At 39.5% G+C, this 27,685-nt stretch overlaps 1 pseudogene; it reads left to right on the forward strand.

Moving 5' to 3' along the window:
• The first annotated feature begins 862 nt into the window (after nt 1-862).
• LOC114907613 lies at nt 863-27,492 on the forward strand (annotated as a pseudogene).
• Nucleotides 27,493-27,685: the final 193 nt, after the last annotated feature.

Below are 27,685 nucleotides of genomic sequence, written 5' to 3' on the forward strand. Positions count from 1 at the left end.
GGAGTCTGGCTCCCAGCTAAAATCCTGACTGTGATTTTTCAGACCTGACTATGGGAGATTCCAAAGGCTCTAACTGGCAGGCAGAGCCACTGCCGTGCAGTCCCTGAAAGGGGATGCAGTCAAGGACTCAGGTCCCTGGCCGGTCGTGCTCTTCACACGTTTACATTTCCAGCCCCAGAGCCCTCATTCCTCAGTCTCTTTACCTGAAGTCTCCGGCAGACAACCCCTTCAGGTATCTCAGCCGAGGCCCCCTTTAAGGGAGGGGTCAGATCCCTGTGACTCCATACCAAGCACTTTTCTACTCCTAGATCTTCCCTTTCCCACTCCCCTCAACTTCAGGGTCCATAAAACGGCCAGAGCCTTTGGGTCCCGGCTCCTTTAAAAGGGGAGGGCCCATCCCTCCTCAGGGCTGACACCTCCACCCAACCCTACACGGATGTGCAGCTCCATGGGAAGGAATGGGACAGGGGAGTGGGCTACTTCTGTTTTAGATTCCTACTGCTACCATCACAGAAAGTGATTAAAGGCTTAACGTTTTCATTTTTGTCTTGTTGCTTTAGTAAGGAGCAAGGCCTTGCCAGCTCCTTCGTAGAAAGGCCCCTTCTACGGGGCAGATTAATTACAAGGAAGCACAGGATCAAAAGGCTGCTCCCCCTCTAGGCCCATGGGGCCAAGGCTTGGAGCCAGGAGCTCAGGCCATATCTCACCCTTGTCCAATCTACACAACCACAGGGGTGCGCCAGGCCCTAGAGTGATGGCACTAGCAAAACACATGGAAGGAGGAAGGGGTGATTTTCTACAGATAGTAGTAAGGCTCCGGGCAGACAAGAGACAGAGCCAATGCCCTAGGCTGAATGCAGCAATGGCTACAGTCAGGACTGGAATCGAGACTTCAGTTACAAGCAAAGATGGAATCTGTGCACAAGTGGAGAAGGCAGTGCCCTCTGTTCCCCTTCAGAAGGCATTGTGTGGACAGAAGCATGGAGAGAGAAATTCACCTCACCGTAAAGCAGTGGAGGTGAACATATTTATAATTGAAAAGAAAATCACGTAAAGGAACAAAGGCTCTTTAAATAAATACTCAAGAGTTCTCACACCCATTGTGTACTTGGAACTGCGATTAATACCTTGAGATGAGAATATTTATCCAGTACTTTGTCAATGTTTGTTTTTTGTGAACCATTAAAGGTTTGGATATCTAGCCTTGAACGTTCTATCTCTATTGCTAAACTATAACTTCTATGCACAAACTAAAGAGTGGATGAAATATAATTAGAATATACTTTTCAAGAAGAGAAATGAATATGTAATAAGAATATGTCAAAACAAGGTTTGAGCTTGAGCAAGGATCTCCACCAAATACTCTGAACGTTTCTCTGCTTCATGTGGTGGTTTGACTCGTGGACCCCTTACTGAATAGGGAGATGACTGAACTCTCAATGAATTCAAAAGTGACCTGGGAAATGATATTTTTTTCTTTGAAAAGGATTTGGAATCTAATCTTTACCCTCTAAGTATAATTTTTCAAGTAAGCACTTTTTCAGGGCAATATAATGCCCCTGAGGTTTTTCTGTTTTGTTTTTTTTTCTTTAATAGATACGTCCTTCCCAGGTAGAATAAACATCTGATTTCTAAAGTGCCTTTAAATACAGCAGTACCATTTTACCTACTTAAAAAAATTCAATATGAATGTAATCCCAGATCCCATTCATTATTACACCTTTAAAAATCCATTTTCACCACTCTAAATTTAACACTTTTACAGTCAATACAGTAGACCACAGACATTCACAGGTTTAAATTTTATGATTTTGACAACTGGCAGTAACTATGAATGTCTATGACATACAGTAATTTGTAATTTGCTGGAGACCTGCATTTGAATTGCCTGCCGAGAGACAGATGCTCAAGAATAAGTCTCTTAGCTAGTGACTGAGCACTCTCATTGCCCAGAAGCTGGGCATCTCACAAACACCTGTCTGCATTAACACAGGTCCTCAACCAAGCTGCTTAAAATGGCCAGAGACGACCATATTCTGACAGTGTGGGCTGTGTTAATGACCTAACACAGTGATTCTCAAACCCTGAGGGTGTTTTAACTCATCCAGAGGAAGGGTGGGAGGGAGGGAGACACAAGAGGGAAGAGATATGGGAACATATGTATATGTATAACTGATTCACTTTGTTATAAAGCAGAAAGTAACACACCATTGTAAAGCAATTATACCCCAATAAAGATGTTAAAAAAAAAACACACACACACACAAATTGCTGGGCCCCGCCCAAGTTTGTCAGAGTTGGAAAAGGAAAATTTGCATTTCTAACACATTCCAAGAGTTCCAAGGTGATGCTTTGAGAACCCTTGAGCTAAAGGATACTATCCATTTATCACTAGGAAAAAAAAATTTTTTTAGCTAAAATTTCCCAAACATATATCAGTCGTTTTACCAATACAATTTTTTGTATCAAATAATTACTAGGGATAGCCTGGGCCAGAAGTGGTACTTTGCTGGTAACACTATCTATACTGGTTGTCAAAATATAAAAACACTTTTGTACAGGTAGTCACTCCATTGAAACAAGTAAATCCTCCCCTTCGCCACCCACACTATTCCTTTCAGCCCACCCATGAACTTAGCAATCAGACGTTAATAACTGGCCTAGCAGGGGACCTCCCAAACCTTTTCAATTGATCATCGCCTTTGGTTGCAGAAAGCAGAACACATTAGGAACCAGAACTTCTCCTTTGTCCAGTCACACCCCACCTTATCAGGAGAGAGGAGGGGAAATGGGAGACCTACTAAGGATTCTTTTTGATTAAAGAAAAGAGTTGACAAGTTGGTTTATGCTCATTCCAGTAATGATGGCTTTTTACCATGGAAAAATTATACCAAGTTTCTATGAATTCTTGAGGCTCTCAAATCATCCAGACTTGTCCAACTGTGTCAAAGATCAGAAAGGAATCTAAGAGGGAGACTCCACCATTAATAGGAGTGCACCTAATTCCAGGGCATTCTCTGTACCTTTAGAGAGCTGCAGTGTTGACAGTGGATGAGGAATCTTAGATTCGGGACACGGCCATCTCAACGACTCAACGAGATGAAAATGTCAACAATAATTTGAAAGTTGTCTCATACATAACTATATGACATAATAATGAATGCATAAGAATTTATCATCACCATATGTTTTTATACAATCATTGGGTTTCAAGATGTCCTAAAGCAGCACTAATACAGATATCCAGGGGAATGTCTTAGTCAAATCCTCAACAGATTTTCCTCCTGTCTGTGTTGGCTAAATTCTTCATGTGTAAATTACTCCAGTTCAAATTTACTCGCTTTTCTCCATTTGGTCCTTTGAGAAACAAATCGTGTCCCTCATAAAAAGCTCCCTAAATGTGAAGCGAATGGTCTAAAAATATCTATCATCTTCTCTTTTCTTTCTCTCTCCTTTACTCAAATCATTAAGCACCTGTACCAGGTACTAGGCTGGGTACCAGGGCTACAGATGAACAAAATGTAACTCCTATCCTCATGACACATGTAATATGAGGGAAATTACAGGCTTCCAGGAGAGGAGATATGAGTGGGTCAGATTTGAACTAGGGAATAATATGGCAAGAAGAAGAGCATGAGAAGGCCTTAACTTGGGAAACTACTTTGTGTAGCAGAGAAAGAAGGTGCTACGTGGCCAGGGTGGGCGAGGTGGGGGAAGAACAAAAAGGTTACAGTATTTGTGACCTTGTTGAAAATTTAAGAACAGAAAAGATCTGAAGACTTACAAATTAGATGTGTCATGAGCACCTTCCATTTTTAAAGAGATCTCTTGGGCCACAGTGTGGAGACCAGATTGGAGAAGAAAAACAGGGAGAAACAACCAACCCTTGTAGTTATTAATACTTCATGCCAGACATGATGGTGGCTTGACATAAAATAATGGTAGTGAACATGGAAAAACACAGACAGATTTGATATACATTCAGAAAGTAAAATAATCAAGATTATTTGGTGGTGAGGTGAATACGTGTGATGGAAGTAGAGGGTGTTATAAGGATATGAGTGGTGGTGGCACTTCCTCCACGTTCAGAGACTGGGGAGATCAACAGTTCACCTTCAGCTTTTCTCGATGCCTATCAGCATGCACAAGGAGAGAGCACAGGTATGTGGATCTCACTATTGCAGTCTGGGGTTCAGAAAAATTAAACTTAATCACGTTGGTCATTAACATCTGTAGAAGCAGTACGGCATAGGGGAGAGTTTAGGCTTTGGATTCAGAGGCCTGGGAGGCAGAACCAAAGAGATCATGAATCCCCAGAGAAGGACTTTGAGCTAGCCTAGGAACTGCTTTCTTTATTTTTTTAATGGTTTTCTGGTTCCAATCCATGAGTGTCCACATAATAGCAAACTTGACTGTATGGTTGACTTGGTTTACATCTTGAAACCAAAAGAAATAAACATAAAGGATTTCCATTTGGCTCTGCTCAGATGACTAACTGACTGGAGGCTGGATGAGGAGGTTAAGCTCAAGGGGATCAATAATCAAAGCAAACAGTACCTCTGTCTTGCTCTGGAGACTTCTTTATATATTTTACTTTTTCACCCTAATTGCTTGGCACCCTAGTTAATGATTTCTATGGGATTAAACCCTGTGATAAATAGTATTGATTCTAGCAACAATCAGCTCTGTAACAATTCCTGCACCAATGTGCTCGGATGCCATCAGCAGAGCCAGTGAGTTCTATCTATGAAATCTACCTTTCCTTTTAGCGTGAAGCAATAAGCAAAATTCTCAGAATATTACCTCGGCACCAAAAGGTATCCATACAATACAAAGAAAATCATTACATCTTTTCAACTTGTATATACACCTTGCTTTTCCCTGTGCCAGCCTGGGAGATATTCTCTCCCTCCACTGACGGACAGTACAGCTTCATACCAAAGTCACATTTGAAAAAGAGTATCTTAATATAAATTGCTAAATTGGCCATGATTAGTAAAAAATGTTTCTTTAACACAGAGGATCATTTTCCATCTATTTTAACCCCTGACTGGGCAAACTCACTCTGCCTTCTGCCTCATCACTTATAAGACGTACACTTTATTGAGAAATTGCTTTATATTTTCTACCCATTAAGGTAAATTCTTTACAGTGCATTACAACTTAACCACTTTTAAGAGGCAAGATATATCTATATTTATGTATCTATATCTATGTTTATGTCCAGGCTATATTTATCTACCTGTGTCTATAAATAGATATATATATTACTTTTATATTATAAACATATAAATATACTGTTTGTTTGTTAATTACAGTCAAACAAGTTGAAGGTTAGTTTATGCTCAAGTCAAAAGCCCAAGGGTCATCCAGCTGGTAAGTAGCATTTCTAAGACTTGAATCTTAGGGTACGTGATCTCCAACCTGAGCTCTTGACAACAAAAAGTGATATTTTCTGAATTACTCTTATCTGTGTAAGATTTCGCAATATTCATGGCATCATACGTCTCAATGAAATTAAAGATTTGAATTAAATACCAATATCTGAAAGACCACCCTCAAAAAAGCTTTCATGCATGATCTTTGGCGTTTCGAGACATATGTAGCTGAGTCTCCAAAGATAGAATCATCTTCTCAGACTAAATGCAACTACTGAGAATTATAGCCACTTGTCTACTTGCAGTGAAATGTCTTTAAAAATGATCAGTTCTCCCAGATATTCAGTTCATTTTTCAACTGTAAATTATTTAGAAAAGGTATCACCTATGCAGTTCTAATAAATCCTATGGACTGTTTCTTATGATATCATATTTATATGAGAATGTGAAAAATCTCCATCTTCTTCTTTTGAGCCAAAATAAAATATAGCAAAGCTGCTGAAAACTTACATTAAAGCACTGGAATTATGTTTCCAAAAAAAGTCAGGAAATATTCAAATAGAGTTTTTTGGGGGTTTTTTTGTACGTGAGTGAAAGTGATTAAGAGCCTAACTTATATTTGTGAGCCAATGGGGATGCCAAACCAATGGCATAAAAGGTTTCAAGTAGGTGTCTACTTATTTTAAGGTGAAAACCATACCACTCACTGTATGTGTATTGTTTTAATGCACCTGTCTTCCTTAATGAGCTCTGAGTAATAAAAAGAGAATTATTCTAGGTATTTCCCGTGGAATTATGTAATGTAATGAACAGGGTTTGCAAATGGTTTCTCTTCTACCCAGGAGATGAAGTGTGTAATTCACTAAAATCCTGGATATTGACAGTTCCTATATGTGGACTGAACAGCTTTAGCTCCAAATGAAAATTTCATAGAAATATAGCTGAGTTTAAAATGTTGTTCTCAGAAGAAGTTGGGAGAGGGAGAAGACAATATTTTTACTTATATTTGCTTCTTACCTTAGGAGGACATGTTAAGAATGGTTTGACTTTTTCTGTATTATGTAAAACACCAGAAATATGCCTAAAGGGCATTGTTCATTTTACCTGACACACAGTGATTTCAGCTTCTTCTTGGGAGTCACCCTCCTTCACTCAGTCATGATCTTTATGTCCCAAAACAAGCATATTGAAATGTCTTAAAAGTCCTTCCTTATAGCACCCAGGAGAATACTGTCCAGTTAAGTTCTAAAGAGCTTCATCTTCAAAAGCTTATTCTAGGGACATGGTGAGCAAGGTGTTTATTATTCACATAATCTTTAGATCTTAGGGTGTTTGACAAAGTGAAAAGTGTTATGAGATAAACCATTTCTCAGATAAATCCGCTAGCAAATCTCAAATATCAGTTCCTGTTAAGTCAACCTTGTAATTCTATCCTGCAGTTCTTTCTAATAAGAAATTGTATACATCATGGAAATGTAAATTAATTTTCAAAAATCTGGGATTCTTTGAGAGCGGTATATACATGTATTTGTGGAAATGAACTCTGTGTATTATCCTGTATTCACTTTTGTAAATTCTGTCTTATACTAGCATCCTCAGAGACAAAGGAGGCTTCAACACTTGGACAATACTTGGGAGACTTAAGCAAGTAGAAGATGGTATATTCTAGAATTCAAGACACAAAAGCCCTTTTATTTTGTTCCCAAGAGGAGCTGATAAGCCTAACTTTCCTTATGACTAAATTTAGCATGGTATTCCCTCCTCAGACAATTCGAGCCTAAGGTCATTAGACGGAAGTGAGCAAGGTTAAGTGTCCAAGAGGGGTTCAGGGGACGGGAGGTACAAGGGTGACCAGAGACCAGATATCAGAGATAAGGTGGGGTCTTCATGAGCAAGTCTGGGATGGGCTGGAGGAGGAAGCCTGGCCTAGTGTGTCGGAGTCCTAGCAGGGTAGGGAGGGCTACCTAGTGTGGGGAGTTACAGCCCAGGAGGGGTTCAGAGGGCATCCAGAAGATGGTCTATCACAGGGGTGTCTGAACCCGAGCAGACTGAAGTTGTCATCCACATGGGAAAGCGGCTTGGTTGGGCCTATTCTGGGTGATGAAGGCATCTGCGCAGGGGGCGAATGCAGTGAGGTAGTGTTTGGGGACACAGTGCTCAATACAAGGCACAGGGACGTGGACAGGGAAAGGAGAGGTGGTGGGGTTTTAGCAGGTGATGGTGGCAATTCTACCTCAGTTACACACACAGAGTGAGCAAATACGTAAATACTTCAAAGGCCATGAAAGCGGGGTTCTCATTGTCAGAGAATGCAGAAACCAAAATGCCACAGACACTAAGCAGGTACCACTGAATCCCTTTTATGAGAGGGTCATGAAGAAGCACTTGAAAAGCTCTAGTATCTGATTCCTTGAGTCAGTGAAACTATACCGCTAGCTGACAGGTGAGTCTCAGATGAGTCCTCAGATTTTCCTGAGACCTAGTGAGTAATTATGTAACAGAGACCCAAAGGCATGGATTGAAGGCCCAATTCACCCACCTGGAAACTGAGGAGCCTTAAACCTGATAAAGGTGGGGACAGGCGATCTTCTCCTCTGTAGGGTACAGGAGAGCAAGTTACTCTGTCTCATGGGAGTGGCCCAGGAAAAGGAGGAACAGATAATACAGCTAACAAGAACCAACGAATTAATATGCTGAACTGTGATACACTGTCTACACGTTTTGTCTCAATTCTCACGGCAACTCATTATGGGTATTGGGAATATGGATACTGTAAGGCTATTTTGCAAATGAACAGCGTAAAGGTTCAAATTTAAATACACTGCTAGTTGGGACCTTGAGCAAACGTAGTACACGGTAAAAGATCTTAGTCTGATTTTGAGCCCGTGTTTTTGGCCTTTTTACTTCTTCCCTAAAAAGAAAGAAAAGTAGTCTCCCAGGTATGGTAGCCTCTCTGATGTGGCACCATTCCCAACCTTCCATAAGTATGTTACAATAAATACTACCTTATCAGTATACAGTAGCATTGCATATTCTAAGGAAAAAATAGTGAAGAAATGTTTATGGCTATAAGATAATCAAGTGTTTTCTAAGGTAATGAGTTATGACTTTTATCCCAAGATGAAAACTGACACACTTTATAAGAAAGGTGAGTTTAATTGTTGTTTCTCTTACTTCTACCGGCTTTCACTTATGGTGCCTTATTTCCTTATGTGTTTATCGATTTTTAACTGCTTTCTGCTCATTTTGTTTGTAACATTACATACGAAACTTCTTTGAGCCATGAGACGCAGGTGGGTACCTCCTGGGAGGATTTTGTCATCTGGTCCTGCCACAGGTCTTAAATGTACTCCTACATGAGAAACACGTATCTAAATTTCTGGCTTGAAGTGTTTTGGGACTGACCACATAGTATGAATTTATGTCACAGACTTGTTCAAATATCAGCTTCTGGTTATAGGCAATCTCCCTATTTTCATGTGAATTCACAGTTCTTTCTAATTCACCTTTAGATGGAGAGTATAGCACTTTTGAGTTCCAGCTATAAGAAAAGAGGATCCCTGCTTTGGTTTTCTCATTTCGGCTCAGGCTTAGGAATTTTTTTTTTTTTTTCTTCCATAGTAGCACCTTCCCCAGTCCTGTGAAATACCAAGAAATGGTACTCGGTAAAACTGAGATTCCCACGTGCCCTCAAGGTGAAAGCGGGCTGCAGTGTTCCAATTATTCTCAGGCTCTTGCCTTCATTTAGCTATTGCTCTAAATTCTTTACTTTCTTTGTTTTTTTTGCGGTACGTGGGGCTCTCACTGTTGTGGCCTCTCCCGTTGCGGAGCACAGGCTCCGGACGTGCAGGCTCAGCGGCCATGGCTCACGGGCCCAGCCGCTCCGCGGCATGTGGGATCTTCCCGGACCGGGGCACGAACCCATGTGCCCTGCATCGGCAGGCGGACTCTCAACCACTGTGCCACCAGGGAAGCCCGAATTTCTTTACTTTCTTGTTAGACTACATATGCATCTCTTTTCTTTTCCATTTTGTTTACTGTTTTCAGAGGAAAGATTGGTGCTAGATCCTTATCTGCTAATACATTACTAGAAATGGAACCATAGGGTAAGTTTTTCATTATCCATTCAGTTATTTAAACTTTAGAGTTCAATGATATGCCTTGCTAAAATTCATCTGGGGAAAAACTATTATAGATGACATGGATTATCTCATAACTAAATTTAAAGAAGAAATTTAACATATCTTAATCTTCCCCTTGTTAATGGATCTTCTTTTTATTGAAGCTCAATAATTTTCTTTCTATATTTTAAGCGATAATGATTTATTGACAGGCTCACACGGAGACTTGCATTCTATGCTAGTTTCTATACTAAAAAACTGTATCACTTGGTAAGTGACAATCTCTCTGGACTACAGTTGCAAGAAGTTAGTAACCTCAAAAGGAAAGTTTTGTATTTCCTATAGTACTTAATCATGGATAAGAATAATACGTGTACGTAAAGATTAAGTCACAAAGAGGCTGTTCTGGGACTAAAATCTCATTTGTAACCATAAGATCCTTGAGTGTGTTGATTTTAAATCAATGCATAATTTCACAGCAGACAACTCTCTACTTATAATTCTGGTGTCACCTGCTCTCACAAGACCTGATCTAAAGTTGGTAATGCTTATTACATTAAAACTTACCAATGCCACTTGGAAAAATTAAACTATGTTAATTAAAATATGCAATATTTAATACGGTGTTTCAAATTATTACAGATACTTGACAGACATACAAGGGGTTCAACGACTTGTCTTTTGGAATTCAGTGAATGAAGCTGCTTCTTTTCGTCTTATGTATAATCTTGCACTCCACAAAGGAAACACACTGGAATGCAACAAAAGTAACCCCACAGTTTATTTTTATTTCTACTTATTTTGTATGAAATATAGGTTTCTAACAATTACATAGCCAAATCCTCTTGTTTCAGTCCTGATAAACATAAGAAGCAAATTTCCTCTTGTTTAGTTAAGTCCTGATAGAAACTAGAAGGGGTGATGCTTAGTAAATGCACAAATGTTTGCTTGTAAACTTTATATAAAATTTGGCTCAGGGACTTCCCTGGTGGCGCAGTGGTTAAGAATCCACCTGCCAACGCAGGGGACAAAGGTTCGAGCCCTGGTCCGGGAAGATCCCACATGCCACAGAGCAACTAAGCCCGTGAGCCACAGCTACTGAGCCTGCGCTCTAGAGCCCGCGAGCCACAACTACTGAAGCCCGCATGCCTAGAGCCTGTGCTCCACAACAAGAGAAGCCACCGCAATGAGAAGCCCACACACCGCAAGGAACAGTAGTAGCCCCTGCTCGCCACAACTAGAGAAAGCCTGAGTACAGCAACAAAGACCAAACGCAGCCAAAAAAAAAAAAAGTTGGTTCAGTCACGATGCTCCATTGATTACTTAACATACAGGTTATGTAATAAAACCAATCATATAAAAAAAATGTTTTGAGAATAATAGTGTTGCCTGGCACAGTGTCTGGCACCTAAGAGCATTAGTATTTAGTAAAACATGTGTGGAGTAAATCAATCACTGAATGAATAAAACGTATAATAGATTTATATATTTAAAATAGTTCTATAAATATCTAATAGCACATTATCCTTAATCCTATTAACTTATCTAATAGCTGGTCTAGGTTAATAGCTTTTAGCTCTGTGGATGGACTAGAGATGGTCCTTGTGCTTTTGGAAATTATGTATAAAATTATGATTTAAAGGCCTAAATGGATTGTTCCCTCCTGGGGAAAGGACCACTGCTCTCAAAAGATCCTTAAAGTGTCTGAGATGAATAAAGGTGAAATATCAATATCTTAAACAAAGGTGGATCCATTATTTGGGATCAAGGTATTTCTCTAATCAACACAATGCTCTTTTACTAGAACACCAAGAAAAAAATACTCTGATGTAGCCAAGTCTCGGGATTTTAAAAGAACAAAAGCAGTATTAGGCTTAATCATTGTACTTCCTGTCATAAAATCTCGCAAGAGTGTAAACTCCACAAGGGCAGGAATTTTTTTTTTTTTTTTTTGCTTTGTTCACTGGATGTGTTTCCCAGCACCTAGAGTGGCACCTAGCTTACAAAAGGCGGTCAAATTCTGTTGAGCAAATGAGTTAAAATTCAAATAAACGTTGCTTTCTTTTTTTAAAAAAAGAGATAGACACTAGTTATATTTCAACAATTAAGTGATCTATGATTGTAAATATTAATAAACTCAAAGTACAGGATGTATCCTCAAAAACACCAAGTTATATACATTTTAAATATTATATAAGATTTATTTTATGTGCTCAGATTTTGGAAAGCCCTTAGTTATTAACTTCAGAAACACCTGAAGCTACTGTTTAAATGACCTACCATAATTTCTGACAACCTTCCTAGTGTATGGTAAAAATAAAAAAGGAAGAATTTGGCCAAGTGAATCCCTATTTGTAATATGTGTGATGTTATCTTCAGGTTTGAAATCAAAACTTAACCTTCTGGTTTGCGTAGCTTCCAAAAGAAACAGGCTTAATTTTATTTAGATCAGGAATCAGCAATCTTTTTTTTCTGTAAAGGGCCAGATGATATTTTCAACTTTGAGGGCCACGTGGTCTTTGCTGTAACTTCTCGACTCTGCCATTGTAGTATGAAAGCCTCCAAAGGCAATAAGTAAACGCACAGGAATGGATGTGTTCCAGTAAAACTTTATTTACAAAAACAAGCTGTGGGCCAGATTTCACCTAATGGTCCTGTTCGCTGAGGCTTCTTTTAGATCACTTTTTAGGATCCAACGCTACTTCCTAGTCCCCTAAGCCAGACAGCATTTACGTGAATTCTATAACCTCGTGCAAACTCATACAAATTGGAGATCTCACACAGACTTTTAATTTTTAAAGGCACACAACTGTCAAATGATGAGTTAAACACTGTCCTAGGTCAAAGGAAAGGCATCTTGAATACAACTGGTCCCCATGGATAGAATCCCATCAGAGAGACTGTTATTTTATAAAGAGAAAATGGCACATTAAGTTACTCTTCATTAAATGAAAAAACAAAAGCTACTCAGGAACTATTAAAAGCATGTGGAGATTGAGTGAAAAGAGAAATAATGAGGTATGGCAGCAAAAAGAACATGTCAGTGCATTTTATTGATCATTAACCCTTACGATATAGGAGGCATTTGAAAACAACAGAGAAGCGTGCTATTGGTTTGGCATGAAACCTCTAATGATGCATGAGAATATATGCTCAAAAATGTCAGAGGTCACCAGAATCACATATTGGCAGATAAAATGTTTTTGATATTGTGTTATACAGAAGTAAAAGGGCAACAAGCTGACTTCTATTGTAATGCTGGCTGGGGAAATTTTGCGGTATTCAGTAAAGTTAAAACTGAATGTAGTACAATATAATCTTGGCCTCCTTTCTATACACCATCAGATAAAACTGTTGCTAAAATATCAATGTTATGGATATATTTCTTATCAAGTACGCATTAAAGATGTCAAGGATTGACCAAATTTTTTATATTAATGGTGGTTCAACAATTTGCCAGTGTAGACTTTTTGCTAAAAATTGGAGAACCAACTCCCCTATAGACAGAGACAGTCTTAGGCATATAAAGCTCTTCCTCCCATTTTACTCATTCTGTGATTTCAAATGTCTAAAATATTTCTGTGAGTGGTATCTTAGCTATTGAAATATTAGGATAAAGTTGATCGAACCTATTGTTTTCTAGAAAAAAAGGGTCTAAAAAAAACTTAGCAGGGATCTGAAAAATCTTTAAAGTTTGTACTACTGCATATTTTTTATACATCTCCAAATAAACATTAGTATGCTAAAAAAAAAATCCTACCATACTCAGAGCACTGTGCATACAGGACCACATCTGAATTTTTTTAAGCTGCTTTGTTTGGAAAATAATTCAACACTACCTTTCAAAATAAACTCGATTTACAAAGTTAAGCTTTGCAGGTGTGTTAATTTGATAAAAATAAACTTCAGACCAAAAGTATGAACTTGGCATAAGGGTAGGACGGATTTCTTGATTTTTGTTGACAATGATCTACAATCTACCTAAAGAGAAAACAACATTTATAACATGTGGTATAAATGTGAGGACCTAGTACACATTAAAGGAAAAGTATCCTCATGTATTCTCCTGCAGAGACTTTTTTAAAGATCTAAAATGAGACGGCCTATGAGTTTTACTTCGGGTGATCAAGCAAAAGCAAAACAAAAACAAAGTAAGAAGTCATCCTTTATTTCTAGTTTCCCATATCCTCCCCTATTGAATCCACTACTACTAATACTGATCTTGCCCCCAGAATCTCACAAGTGTTCCCATTCTTCTCAATCACCGTTCCTTTTGCTACTCCAGCCCACGCACCAGACGTTCTCATTGTCACAATCACACTAACCTCCAAACTGGCCTCCCCACTGTAATCCATTTAATGCACAGTGGCCAGTTTGATTTTTTTCAAAAACTATTTAGATCATGCCACTCTTCTGCTTAAACATTAAATTGCTTCCCATTGTACTGCCTATGAAATCCAACTTTCTTATCATGACCTAGAAGTCAACAAGATGTTTTCCACTTCATCTGATACCATTTTCTCTTCTCCAGACTCTCTTCTTGCCTCAAAGCCTTTGACTTAATGATTTCTGTTTGGAAAGATAATATTTGTGAAACCAAGTCCCCCTAAAACCAAGTGCCTCTGCCCAGTTTATGATAAACCTGTCTGTCCAAAACATTATTCCCTTTCTTGTCTAACACCTTTTCCCCTCCAGATTGAGAGGTATAAAAGAAAATGGGGGATTGAAACCAAGCAGGGTACTGCGGGGTCCTCCTGGGTACAAAAGCCTCTCCATGTCCCTGTTTATCTGTAGGAAAAAGACTTCAGCCTCCTAAACCACCCGAGTGCCAAAGGGCAGATTCAGACACAAATTTGGGAAAGGAGGGAATACAGAAGCAAAGGAGAAGCAGTCAAGAAATAATAATGCAGTGATAAAGCAGGGTCCTCATTCCTCCTCAAGGGATACACATAATCTGGTACAGATCTATGAGCTCTTCTATAGGAATTAGGGCCCCCGCCCCACCCAGGTGGAGGTTGGTAACTTCAGGCTGAGCAAAATCACTGGACCCTAGACTGCGTGGAACCAGAAGGCTGATGACTAGATTCCTGGAACACCACCCTGTTACCTCCTCACCAACGAGTCAGGAAGGTCACACGCCCTGCAGTCCTCCCCCTAAATTTTGCCTATAAAAACTTTTCCCCCAAAACCATAGGGAAGTTTGGCCTTTTTGAGCATGAGCTGCCCTTTCTTCTTGCTTGGCCTTTGCAATAAACCGTTTCCCTTCAAACTCTGACATTTTGCTTTCTTTGGCCGCACTGTAATCGGGCACATAAACTCGGATTCGACAACAGTCTGAACTCCTTTTACGGAGAGAAAACTCTCATCCTTTAGCTCTTGGCTGAAATCTCCTCCTTCCCCTAACTTCTCATTCTGTAAGGCCCCCTTTCCTACCAGTGCCATTATTAGTTCTCTCACTTTATTTTCTTCTCAGTCTGTAGCGATTCAGTTCATTTTTTGATCACTTGTCTAATGCCTATTACTGCTTACAAAATGGAGGCTCCATGAGAACACAGGTATTGCTTTTCTTGCTAACTGCTATATCCCAGTGCCTAGGATGAAGGCCCACTCAGAATAGTGTGAAATAAAATTTCTATTTTATGGCAAGACAAGAAAAATTTAAACATAAATTCTTCTCTGCCCTTTGGCCTCCTCTCTCCCCCTTACTGTGCACTGTGTATCTGCATTATGCACCAACCAAACCTCCCCCATCAGCAGGAATACCTTGTCACCCATAAAGAGCAATGTTCTTCCAGCATCAAGACAACTCCTTAAAGAGATAACGTTCCTTCTTGATCTTGTAAGGGGTCATGTGACCCACCAGGTTGACACTTAGATCTGGATTATGTAAACTGTCAATAATGCATCATTTGACGTACAGCCCTCTACCTCAAAAAATCTTACATAACTGTGCCTTGATTTCTAACTGGTGGAACAGTTCTCAGAGCTTTCTGAGATGCTCTTCTGGGGTTATAATCTTCAAATTTTGCTCAAATAAAATTTTCCATTTCTTAGACTGATTGATTTTTTGTTTACAATAGATAATCAGACATTAATTACTGAATGAGACCCATGTTACAGATGAAAGTTCTGCAGATCCAAGGATAAAATAATGACAATATATGTAAAGCACATGCACACAACACTAGATGCTTTATAATTAAAGCCTCAAGTCCTTATTAGGGATTTCTTGAAAATGTCGTAATTATAAATGGAGATTAAACGTAGAGACAAGGGAGGGAAAATATTATAGTAATAAAATTTCGAAATCCCTTTCTTTGTTTATGCTGAAAAAGCACAACACAGCTTAAGAACAGAATGATTTTGTTTACGTTACTGACTTTCTGTCCCCAAATTCAATAGGAGCCTGATCTGAAGCACTCCTCTATCAAAATGTCAGGTCTCAGTAAATGACAACTATCGATATTTAGTGCACTCCTAACAATACCAGACTATGCACCCTGTTTTATGTGTATTCTATGTTAATCACTTCAACAACTTTATGGAGACGCTAAGACCATTACTCTCATCTTGCAGATTAGGGAATCTTGAATCTCTTATCTCAACAGGCCATAGAAATAAGAATATTTCAGCAAGTCGTCTGCTAGGCTTACAGAAAAAAAAAAAAAACACTGCAGATTTTACTGCTGTGCTTAATCATTTATGAATCTTGGTTTAACTTCTGTCTCTTGCTGGAGAATGGAGAGACTGTGGAATGTTCACTTAATTAAGAGAAAAGACATTTCGTGTCTCTTCCCATGATTCATGCAGAAGTGTCAGTTATTAGAGACTGGCATAGGAAGCAACAGGAATGAGAGGATTACATCTGACTGCAAGATGGGAGAGAAGGCTCCAGAACTCTCATTTATTAATTTATTTCATTAATTATTTGATTTACTGATTGTCTACCAATTACCAAGCAGAATGCCTCTATGCCAGAGATACAAAGACAGATAAAATACATTCCCTGCCCTAGACTCAGTTACTGTCTTTTGAGTGGAGAGACCAGCAAACCAATGATAAAAATATGCTGTGATAACTTCTTTAATAGATGGTATTTATAGAACACTTTTCAAGAGTTAACTATATACCTAACTTCTGAGTAAATGAAACAGTGCAAAACCAATCAGTGTCAGATGCTTTTATGAGACAGTAGGGAAACACTGAAAGCACAATTCATCAAATAAATAATTAATTATACACATCTTAGTATATAGATGCATAACTGAAAAAAAGTTTTCAGAAGGAAACAGAAAAACCCATATGACCGTAAAACAAGAAAATTTAGTTTCTTAATGTTTGACTATTTACAAACCTATCCCACTCCACCAAATCATATCATATTGTTATTTATTTTAGACATAAAGCTGTCAGATTAATGCATGCTCTCATGCAAAACTTCATCTTTGATTGTCTGAAGTTAATTCCTAAGTGCCACTGCCTGACAGATGGTTTCAACTTTTCTATTCTCACAATAAATAGACAAGTTTACCCTTTTCAGGTAAACTATCTACATGTGATTTCCAATAATTCTTAAGGATAAAATTAGTGTCTAGACGACAAAGCTATAAAACATCCAGCATATCTATGCAATGTATTTGACAGTCGATTGTCTCGTAAACCAAGTGATATTTTTACACTGACAACTCAAATTTAAAGCATCTTTTCAAATTAACATTGCTAGGAGTATAAACACATTATTGTAAACACAGATACCTGACAAAAGCATTTCCATTCCTGGAATATTTATTTTTATTTAAGACTTTTACAGTTTATTTCCTTTCTTACCCTATAGTCAAATACATTTCTCTGCTTTGACATTCATATAACACTAATTATTATACACTCCCATAGTTAAAAACTTTGTTTAAATTTCATTATAATTTCTATGTTCAGTTTTCAATATTCTCTTTTCTTTTTCAAGTATGCTTGTTTTACATTATTCCACATTTTTAGAGATTAAAGTTTAAAAAGTTAAGGAATATAGGGGCTTCCCCAGTGGCTCAGTGGATGGGACATTGAGCTCCCAATGCAGGGGGCCCAGGTTTGATCCCTGGTCAGTGAACTAGATCTCACATGCATGCCACAACTAAGGAGCCCACCTGCCGCAACTAAGGAGCCCATGTGCTGCAACTAAGGAGGTGGCAAGCTGAAACTAAGGAACCCTGGAGCCACAACTAAGGAGCCTGCCTGTCACAACTAAAACCCAGAACAAGCAAATAAATAAATATTTTTTAAAAAGTTAAGGAATATAAAGAATATGCCTATTTTATAATGTATACATGATCTATATACACCATACATATTACACAATTATATTTTATATATATTCTTTAGAAAAAAGAAAAATGAAACAGAAAGATATATATACAACAACAAGATTTTACGAAATACAGCTTTCCCTCAGGCTCTAGCTAGTAACCTTAATTTGATTTCAGGGCCTCCTCCCAAGCAAGCATTTCAGAAACTCCTCTGACCACTTCTGATTAATCACCCAATCTCTCCCTAAGTAACTCCTCCATTTGTAGCCCCCGTCCTTCACCTACGTATGCAAATCAGTCCTGTGCTTTATTGTATTATTCAAATTCTGAGCCCATCCTTGTCCTGTTTTATTTGGCTCCAAGAATGATTTAAGATTAGAAAAGGTAAACTTTCCACTTATATCCTCAAGCATTTGTCTATGTGAATCAAAGGAGAAAACCTACATTTGAAGTCCAACTTGCTGGCTCTAAGGACTGGGGAGAACGAAGTACTGATATTTTGTCCCTTAAGACTCTTGCATGGATTAGCGTTATTTCACCCACTGCCATGCCTATGGGCCCATAAAAGAAAACACGCTCAGGCCACCCCTGAGAAGACAACGCTATGGTAACTGAATCTGAAACAGAAATCTGAGATGAGGCCTGAGGACACCAGAGTCCACATTTTTGAGTGTGGAGCTCAACCCCCAAGTGAGACTTGCAAACTGTACTTCAAAAAAAAAAAAAATTAGGGGCCTTCCCTGGTGGCACAGTGGTTGAGAGTCCACCTGCTGATGCAGGGGACACAGGATTGTGCCCCGGTCCGGGAAGATCCCACATGCCGCGGAGCGGCTGGGCCCGTGAGCCATGGCCACTGAGCCTGTGTGTCCGGAGCCTGTGCTCCGCAACAGGAGAGGCCACAACAGTGAGAGGCCCGTGTACCGCAAAAAAAAAAAAAAAGAATAAAAGAAAAAAGAAAATTAATAATTTAAAAAGCCCAGCATGGGGCAAAACAGGTTTTATGAGTCAAACCCCTGACTCATGCTAAAAAAGCATAAGAAATTTATGGGTGAGGAAATAGAGAAAGATTTTTTAAAATTAATTACTTAATTTTACTGAAGTATAGAAGACTTACAAGTTTCAGGTATACATAATAATGTAATATTTATATAGAATACACTCCATACAAAGTTATTAAAAGATTTTTGATGAGGCTTTTGGGTCTTATTATCACAAACACTCATTTCCCTGAATTGGGAAGAGAATGATTTCTTCCTCTTTATTTCAGTTTGAGAGGCTTCAAGGAGATCACTTTGTGTGTCATCTGTATTTTGAGGACACACTGGATTGATATGTGTGTGACTGAGTAGGACCCTATGGTGCCTTCCCAGGACAGAGCCCTCCCACTGTGTCCTCTGCTTGCCTCTTATTTGTAGAAAAGCTGTAGTCTCCCAGGCCCCCTGACTCACAAAAGCATGGCTGAAGAATTAATGACTGAAAAGCAATCTTGAGAAAGAAAAATGGAGCTAGAGGAATCAGGCTCCCAGACTTCAGACTATACTACAAATCTACAGTAATCAAGACAGTATGGTACTGGCACAAAAACAGAAATATAGATCAATGGAACAGGATAGAAAGCCCAGAGATAAACCCACGCACATATGGACACCTTATTTTTGATAAAGGAGGCAAAAATATACAGTGGAGAAAAGACAGCCTCTTCAATAAGTGGTGCTGGGAAAACTGGACAACTACATGTAAAAGAATGAAATTAGAACACTCCCTAACACCATACACAAAGATAAACGCAAAATGGATTAAAGACCTAAATGTAAGGCCAGACACTATAAAACTCTTAGAGGAAAACATAGGCAGAACACTCTATGACGTAAATCACAGCAAGATCCTTTTTGACTCACCTCCTAGAGAAATGGAAATAAAAACAAAAATAAACAAATGGGACTTAATGAAACTTAAAAGCTTTTACACAGCAAAGGAAACCATAAACAAGACCAAAAGACAACCCTCAGAATGGGAGAAAATATTTGCAAATGAAGCAACTGACAAAGGATTAATCTCCAAAATTTACAAGCAGCTCATGCAGCTCAATATCAAAAAAACAAAAAACCCAGTCCAAAAATGGGCAAAAGGCCTAAACAGACATTTCTCCAAAGAAGATATACAGATTGCCAACAAACACATGAAAGGATGGTCAACATCACTAATCATTAGAGAAGTGCAAATCAAAACTACAATGAGACAGCACCTCACACCAGTCAGAATGGCCATCATCAAACAATCTACAAACAATAAATGCTGGAGAGTGTGGAGAAAAGGGAACGCTCTTGCACTGTTGGTGGGAATGTAAATTGATACAGCCACTATGGAGAACAGTATGGAGGTTCCTTAAAAAACTAAAAATAGAACTACCATACGACCCAGCAATCCCACTACTGGGCATATACCCTGAGAAAACCAGAATTCAAAAAGAAGCATGTACCACAATGTTCATTGCAGCTCTATTTACAATAGCCCGGAGATGGAAACAACCTAAGTGCCCATCGACAGATGAATGGATAAAGAAGATGTGACACATATATACAATGGAATAATACTCAGCCATAAAAAGAAATGAGATTGAGTTACTTGTAGTGAGGTGGATGGACCTAGAGTCTGTCATACAGAGTGAAGTAAGTCAGAAAGAGAAAAACAAATACCGTATGCTAACACATATATATGGAATCTAAAAAAAAAAAAAAAAAGGTTCTGAAGAACCTAGGGTCAGGACAGGAATAAAGACGCAGAGGTAGAGAATGGACTTGAGAACACAGGGAGTAGGAAGGGTAAGCTGGGATGAAGAGAGTGGCGTGGACATATATACACTACCAAATGTAAAATAGATAGCTAGTGGGAAGCAGCCGCATAGCACAGGGAGATCAGCTCGGTGATTTGTGACCACCTAGAGGGGTGGGATAGGGAGTGTGGGAGGGAGATGCAAGAGGGAGGAGATATGGGGATATATGTATATGTATAGCTGATTCACTTTTTATAAAGCAGAAACTAACACATCATTGTAAAGCAATTATACTCCAATAAAGATGTTAAAATTATAAAAAAAAAAAAAGAATTAATGATTGAAAGGGTGTGAACATGTAGTGACAAAAACAGCAGTTGGGCCAGGAGAACTGGTAAGAATTTAAATAGTAAATCAGCCATATGTCAACCACAGAATCTTTAGCTCCTCCCTGAAGTACACAGATAACTGTATCTGATGAGTTGTTTTTCAGATGCCAATGCCCCCACCAAATGGAAGAAGTTAACTGCTTGATGACCATGAGCACATAGCCCCCAGAGTGGAGCCTGAGGATTGATAATGTTAACCTCTGTGACACCACCCTTGTTACCTCACCATCAACCAATCAGAGAGTTGTGCAGAGCTGACCACATACCCTGGGACTTCCCTCCCTCATTTTGCCTTTAAAAATGCTTCCCTGAAATCTGCTGCGGCTTTTGGGTTTTTAGAGCATGAGCTTCCTGGACTCCTTGTATGGCGCCTGTAATAAACGCTGCACTTTCCTCCACCACAACCCTGTGTTAGTAGTTTAGCTTTACCACATGAGGGCAGATGGACCCAAGTTTAGTTCGGTAACATGTTTCCCATACAGAACTATATGAAGGGCAAGCTGTCCAGCCTGCCTTCCTGAGTTGGAATATACAACATGATGGCAACAGATAACAACGCCATTTGATGTATATGAATGTTGTTAAGAGAGAAAATCCTGAGTTCTCACTGTAAGAAGAAAATATTTTTTATTTGTTTTTTATCTATATGAGATCATGAATGTTAACAAAACGTGCAGGCATCATTTCATGACATATGTAAGTCAAACCGTTATGCTGTACACCTTTAACTTACACAGTACTATACATCAATTATATCTCAATAAAAGTGGAAAAAAACATAAAACAAGGTGATAAGACAAAAATAAGATGCTTTATAGTTATATCCCATGAGGATTGCTTGTTTGCCGTAACTTTACAACAGAGTTACGCCACTTTGTTTTTTATATACACCTAAGCAAATTATAAAGTATGCAATACATTATTTTAATTAAGGTGAATATTTTAACAGAAATAGCATGGATAAGGCTAAATAAATCTTTGACCACAACTCCTAATCTCAATACTGCCACTTCATTCCCTAAGTAACCACTATTACTGATTTAGTGCCTTCTCTTCCAGACCTATGGTTTTATACATGAATGTATAACAGTGAAAAATATCATTTAAATTTTCACACAATTAGAACCATTCATTTTTTCATCTTATATTTGCCTGTAACACCCAAAAACCTGTGTGGGAGGAGGTCATCAAGAAGACTCGACCGCCAGTTGAACTACAGGCTGGACCCAGGCCATTGGAGGCTTCCCATCCCACCTCCACTGTCTTGGGATGTGTGTTCAGCTTGCGTTCCTTGCTCCTAGAAACTGCACCAAGGAAACAGCCTTGAAATAGGACTGGGTATGTTACTAAACCCAGTTAGGGGCTCTATATAAACATTTCACCTTTGGCTGGTGAGTATGGAGATCTACTCGTCTTGCAGCCACACAAGACAAGCGTTCTTCTAAGTGAGCTCTCTTGCTTATTAAACCTGCCACCTAGCAATCTGGAAGGGTATGCCTTTTTCTTTGGTCTCTCTTGCCCTCTGCTTACCGGGGGTCCTTTTACACCCAGGAAGCTCCTGAGGAGGTTATGAAGCAACAACCTGTCTTGCATATTTTTTACTTGCAGATTTCTTTTTAAGTACTGCATGCTAACCCACAGCATCCATTTATCATATCGTATTTAATTTGTCTCCTTCTGTGGACATTTAAATTGTTGTTAACATTTGTTTTTCTTTCACAGACAACAGTGAATATCCTTCTTATACTACTAAGAAAGCATTTTGATGTAAATCTCACAGTTTATAAATTCTTAAGGCCAAAAGGCTGTGCTTTAATCAGATTCATTGTTTCATAGATCTTAATCATGATGTCTGATTTTACTTTACACATCGTCTTATTAAGAAATGTTTTTGTCTTGCCTCAGATATTTTTTACTCATTTGTACTTTAGAACATTGGATACCAAATCTGATGGCTCATTTTAATCAGCTCATTAGACAAAAATCTGTGGATTCCTTGCCTTATCCTGAAAGACTCTGATTCAAGACAGCTGGGCAGGAACCCAATTCTGATACTTTGGTTTGAAAACCTCTAATACAGAAAGAAGACCTGAAAACAAACTCCTCCGCCTTCTATGAAGCTTTACTTAAAGATAATTCTCAGGATAAGTTATTTCCATGTATACTCCATGCTCTGCCATGGCAGCAGTATCTAGAGAGTAACCTCTGATGTCCTAATACAGAAAATTGTGGGACTTGCTGGTAGTTCTAAACACCAAGATCATCTATAAATCACAAACAGCTGTGTACAGGGTCTATTTCAGCCTAGGAAACACAGGATTTTCAAGGAAGAGCCAAGAAAAGAATCTGTAGTAGATGCTGATAGAAAGGCACTCAAAGGTTTTCTATCTCAAGTTTAGTGGCTGAAAAGCTTCCTGGGATTTTTCTGCTGTTGGAAAAGTGACTACTCTTTTATTAAGTGACAAGTGATCTTACATTTGTCCAAGAAAAAAAAATCCAGATCAATATGTTTAATTAAGGTACTTTTCGCCTTAAAAATCACAACGTCATGATTAAACTCTGTTTTCATGTTAGAGTCTTACTCAAATTCTCAAAAACATGTCATAAATAAGAATGAGTCTGAAGGTATTCCAGGATGTCATACACGTTTTACTCATAAAAATGTGAAGGTATCTAAGAGTCAAGTTTTTCCATTATCTGTATAGAAAGGCTTTAAAACAACTGAAACACTCAGATGGGAATATGCTATCTGAGAAGAGGGAGAAAATATTTTTGATGCCATTTTTTTCTCTTGGAAATACCATTTAGTTTTAAGCAAAATAATTGAAATCGAACACTTAAGGATGCAGAAACCTATAATTCTTTACATATGACCATTTTGGGAAATTTTTCTGAACGAGTAAAGGAAAGAAGGCTTTTTCTTTTTATTTATTTTTTGCGGTACGCGGGCCTCTCACTGTTGTGGCCTCTCCCGTTGCGCAGCACAGGCTCCGGACGCGCAGGCCCAGCGGCCATGGCTCACGGGTTCAGCCGCTCCGCGGCATGTGGGATTCTCCCAGACGGGGGGCACGAACCCGTGTCCCCTGCATCGGCAAGCGGGCTCTCAACCGCTGCGCCACCAGGGAAGCCCGACTTTTTCTTTTTGACCTCCCTTTTAAGCCCAAGAAAAAACCGTTCAATATGGCGTTTTCTGTGTCAGTTTTCACCTTGAGCAATAAGCAAGTCTACACATGCGGTCAATGAAAATGATAAACAGAATGAAATTTCAAGAATTAAGAAAAATTAGCGCTAGCCTTCTCATTCCTGCAATACTGGAGATGGGAGAAAAGTTGAAACTGAGTTCGGAGCCGTGAGGGCTTCCTTCCTCACGTAGAGCAATAACCCCATTCTGTGTATTATTTCATTTATTTATCACGCACTAGAGGCAGGCATATCCCACCTCCGTTATATGGGTGAGGAAAGGGATTTAGAGCGCTCAGGCACTTTGCTCAAAAGCCCCAAGCAAGTGAGAGGCAGATTCAGGCATTACAGGCTATCTGATTCCAAAGCACACCATCGTCATCTTTCCCCAAATCCTCCTCTACCATCCCTTCTAAAATACAATTTAAGTGTACTTACCAAGCCTGGATGCTTAGCTCACAGCTTGCATCATTTCCTTCCACCGGCGTGTTGCTTAGATCTGGAAGCTCTTCCCCGAGGCAAACCACCGTCTGCTGCAAGTCCCTTCCAGTTGCCTAGTTCCACGTCCCCACTTCTCTCCTGAGCAGCTGGGGCTCATCTACCTTCACAACACCTGTAGCCACTAGCTGCCTTTTCAACAACACAGGCTGTCAGCAGAAAGCTCTCCAAAGAACTTAAGTCTCTGGCTAGAAGTATGGGTACGTGCCGTTTTAAAGAAAACTCTCTTTGAAGGTATTCAACGACCTTTCAGTGAAAGGTGAATGTCCCTGAACACAAGTGAAATGTTTTCAGTTAGCATTACATTGGAAAATATACCTAGCGCTTACTCTACCCCTTGCCTTTTCTTTAAACTGAAATCTTGGCCTAGATTTATCGTTTTCTCTCTCTTTGAGATCATTTCATTACTGCATAATGAATCTCCCGAGCTATGGCAGGAGGCAACTAGAATTTTTTGCCCCCCATTCTGCATTCCTTAGCATCTCCTCTTATAGAAGCTGAAAAACCCAAGGAGAGAATGGCTTTCTCTCCTACAGAAAGGGCCTAGTCAGGTGTTGCAAATTTAGACAAACGTGCTTAATCTCACAAGTAAGAAAGGTTTTTTTTTTTCACATGGTAGCAGTAGCCAGAGAAATCTCCTTTGGCACTTCCAGGGCCAGCAGGACTTTGTCACTTATGGGCAGTGGTCCTGGCAGATGACGGTAACCCGCTCTAGGTAAGAACACTAAACTAAGTACCGTTCTCGAAATGCGGCTTCTGGACACTCTTCCCATGATTTCCTTTTTTCTTTTCTTCTTTATTGGAGTATAATTGCTTTACAGTGTTGTGTTAGTTTCTGCTTTATAACAAAGTGAATCAGCTATACATATACATATACCCCAATATCCCCTCCCTCTTGCATCTCCCTCCCACCCTCCCTATCACACCCCTCTAGGTGGTCACAAAGCACCGAGCTGATCTCCCTGTGCTATGCAGCTGCTTCCCACTAGCTATCTATTTTATATTTGGTAGTGTATATATGTCCATGCCACTCTCTCACTTCATTCCAGCTTACCCTTCCCCCTCCCCATGTCCTCAAGTCCATTCTCTACATCTGCGTCTTTATTCCTGCCCTGCCCCTAGGTTCTTCAGAACCTTTTTTTTTTTTTGATTCTATATATATGTGTTAGCATACGGTATTTGTTTTTCTCTTTCTGACTTACTTCACTCTGTATGACAGTCACATGATTTTCCTTTGCTCAACACATTCCCCTCCCCCAAGCCTCTCTAAAAACTCTCAGCCCCTCATGTTCTTCAGTCTAACATCTAGAACCTTCTCTGTAGCCAAACGAGCTCTACCAGGCCAGGGGACCCAGTTTTCAACTTAATTACCATAATTCGTGAGGAACAAGTATGAGGTCATGAATAGGCCTTATTGATTAAGGCAGAAGCAGTGAAGCTTTTAGTCTGAGATTTAACATCTTTCTGAATAACATTCTCTGAATAGTATTGCAGGCTTTGACTGTGGCAACATTTTGAGCTATCCGCCATTTGGATCTTGTTTTGAGAGAATAAGGATTGCAACCAGCAGAGGCTGAGTGCCTGACATGTGCCCAGTATTTTGCTAAAAGCTCTATAAACATTACCTTGGTTCTCACAACTACTTGAGCATATATTCTACAATATCGTTCTCATCCTCAAATTACTCTGTAGTCCTTTCCTTTGCTTTATAACTTGCATGTAACCTCCTGGAGACGAGACATCTTGTCCCAAGACCAGTATCTGAAACTCTGGAAGAATTAATGAACTACCCTTTGAGGTTTAATACTGTCATCCTGTGTATTTTACAAGTAACCCTTGAAGAATAATTGAGCATTTAAAACCCAATAATCAGGTCAGCGCCGGGTGCCGGCCATTCCCGGTGCTCTCCCCCGCGGTCGCGGCACAGGCCAAACAACCAAACAGAAAAGTTTAATAAACAGCAGGCGGAGGGGCTGGAGGCGGCGGCCGGGCCCAAGCGAGCAGGAGTTTGGTGGCCTCACCTGTCCTCATTCACCAGCGGCGACCGGCGGCAGCGGGCAGCACGTCAGGCGGAGAGAGCCGCCGCCAGCCCAAGCAACAGCAGGAAAGACAACCTGACATAGGGAAGTGGGGACTGCTATACAGAGAGAGAACTACAAAGCATCCTCAGTGCAGTAGGAACCCTAATCCAAAGTCCCTACACTTTCATCAGAGTGCGCAACAGAGGAACATAGCTCAAGAAACTAACGAGAGCCAAGTGCCTATACTTTGTTCCACTGGCTGCGGATTTTATGGAAACCCTCGTACAAATGGCATGTGTTCAGTATGTTATAAAGAACATCTTCAGAGACAGAATAGTAGTAATGGTAGAATAAGCCCACCTGCACCTTCTGTCAGTAGTCTGAGTCTTTACCAGTTCAGGGCACAGATGGCAGTGTCCCAGAAGCTCAGTTGGCATTAGATTCTACATCTTCATCTATGCAGCCAAGCCCTGTACCAAATCAGTCACTCTTATCAGAATCTGTAGCATCTTCCCAAATGGACAGCACATCTGTGAACAAAGCAATACCTGCAAGAGAAGACCTGCAAGCTTCAGGATCAGAAACCGCACAGCAGTCATCTGAAGAGCAAAGTACGTCTCTTGAAAAACCAAAACAAAAAAAGAATCGCTGTTTCATGTGCAGGAAGAAAGTGGGACTTACTGGGTTTGAATGCCGGTGTGGAAATGTGTACTGTGGTGTACACCGTTACTCAGATGTACACAATTGCTCTTACAATTACAAAGCTGATGCTGCTGAGAAAATCAGAAAAGAAAATCCAGTAGTTGTTGGTGAAAAGATGCAGAAGATTTGAACTCCTGCTGGAATACAAAATCCTTTGACCATCTGCAAACCAAAACTTGACTTGAGGTTTTATTTCCTAGTCATTGGGAATGTAGAGCAATGTTTTTGCATAGACCTTTTAATCATGCGTGTCATCAGGAGAATAGATTTTTGTTTCTGTTTTGAAAATGACTCTGAACATTTATTTACATTGCAGTTTCTGT

The sequence above is a fragment of the Monodon monoceros genome, unplaced genomic scaffold, assembly GCF_005190385.1.
Source record: "Monodon monoceros isolate NGI ecotype Baffin Bay Population unplaced genomic scaffold, NGI_Narwhal_1 Super_Scaffold_3, whole genome shotgun sequence".
In the NCBI taxonomy this organism is placed as follows: domain Eukaryota; kingdom Metazoa; phylum Chordata; class Mammalia; order Artiodactyla; family Monodontidae; genus Monodon; species Monodon monoceros.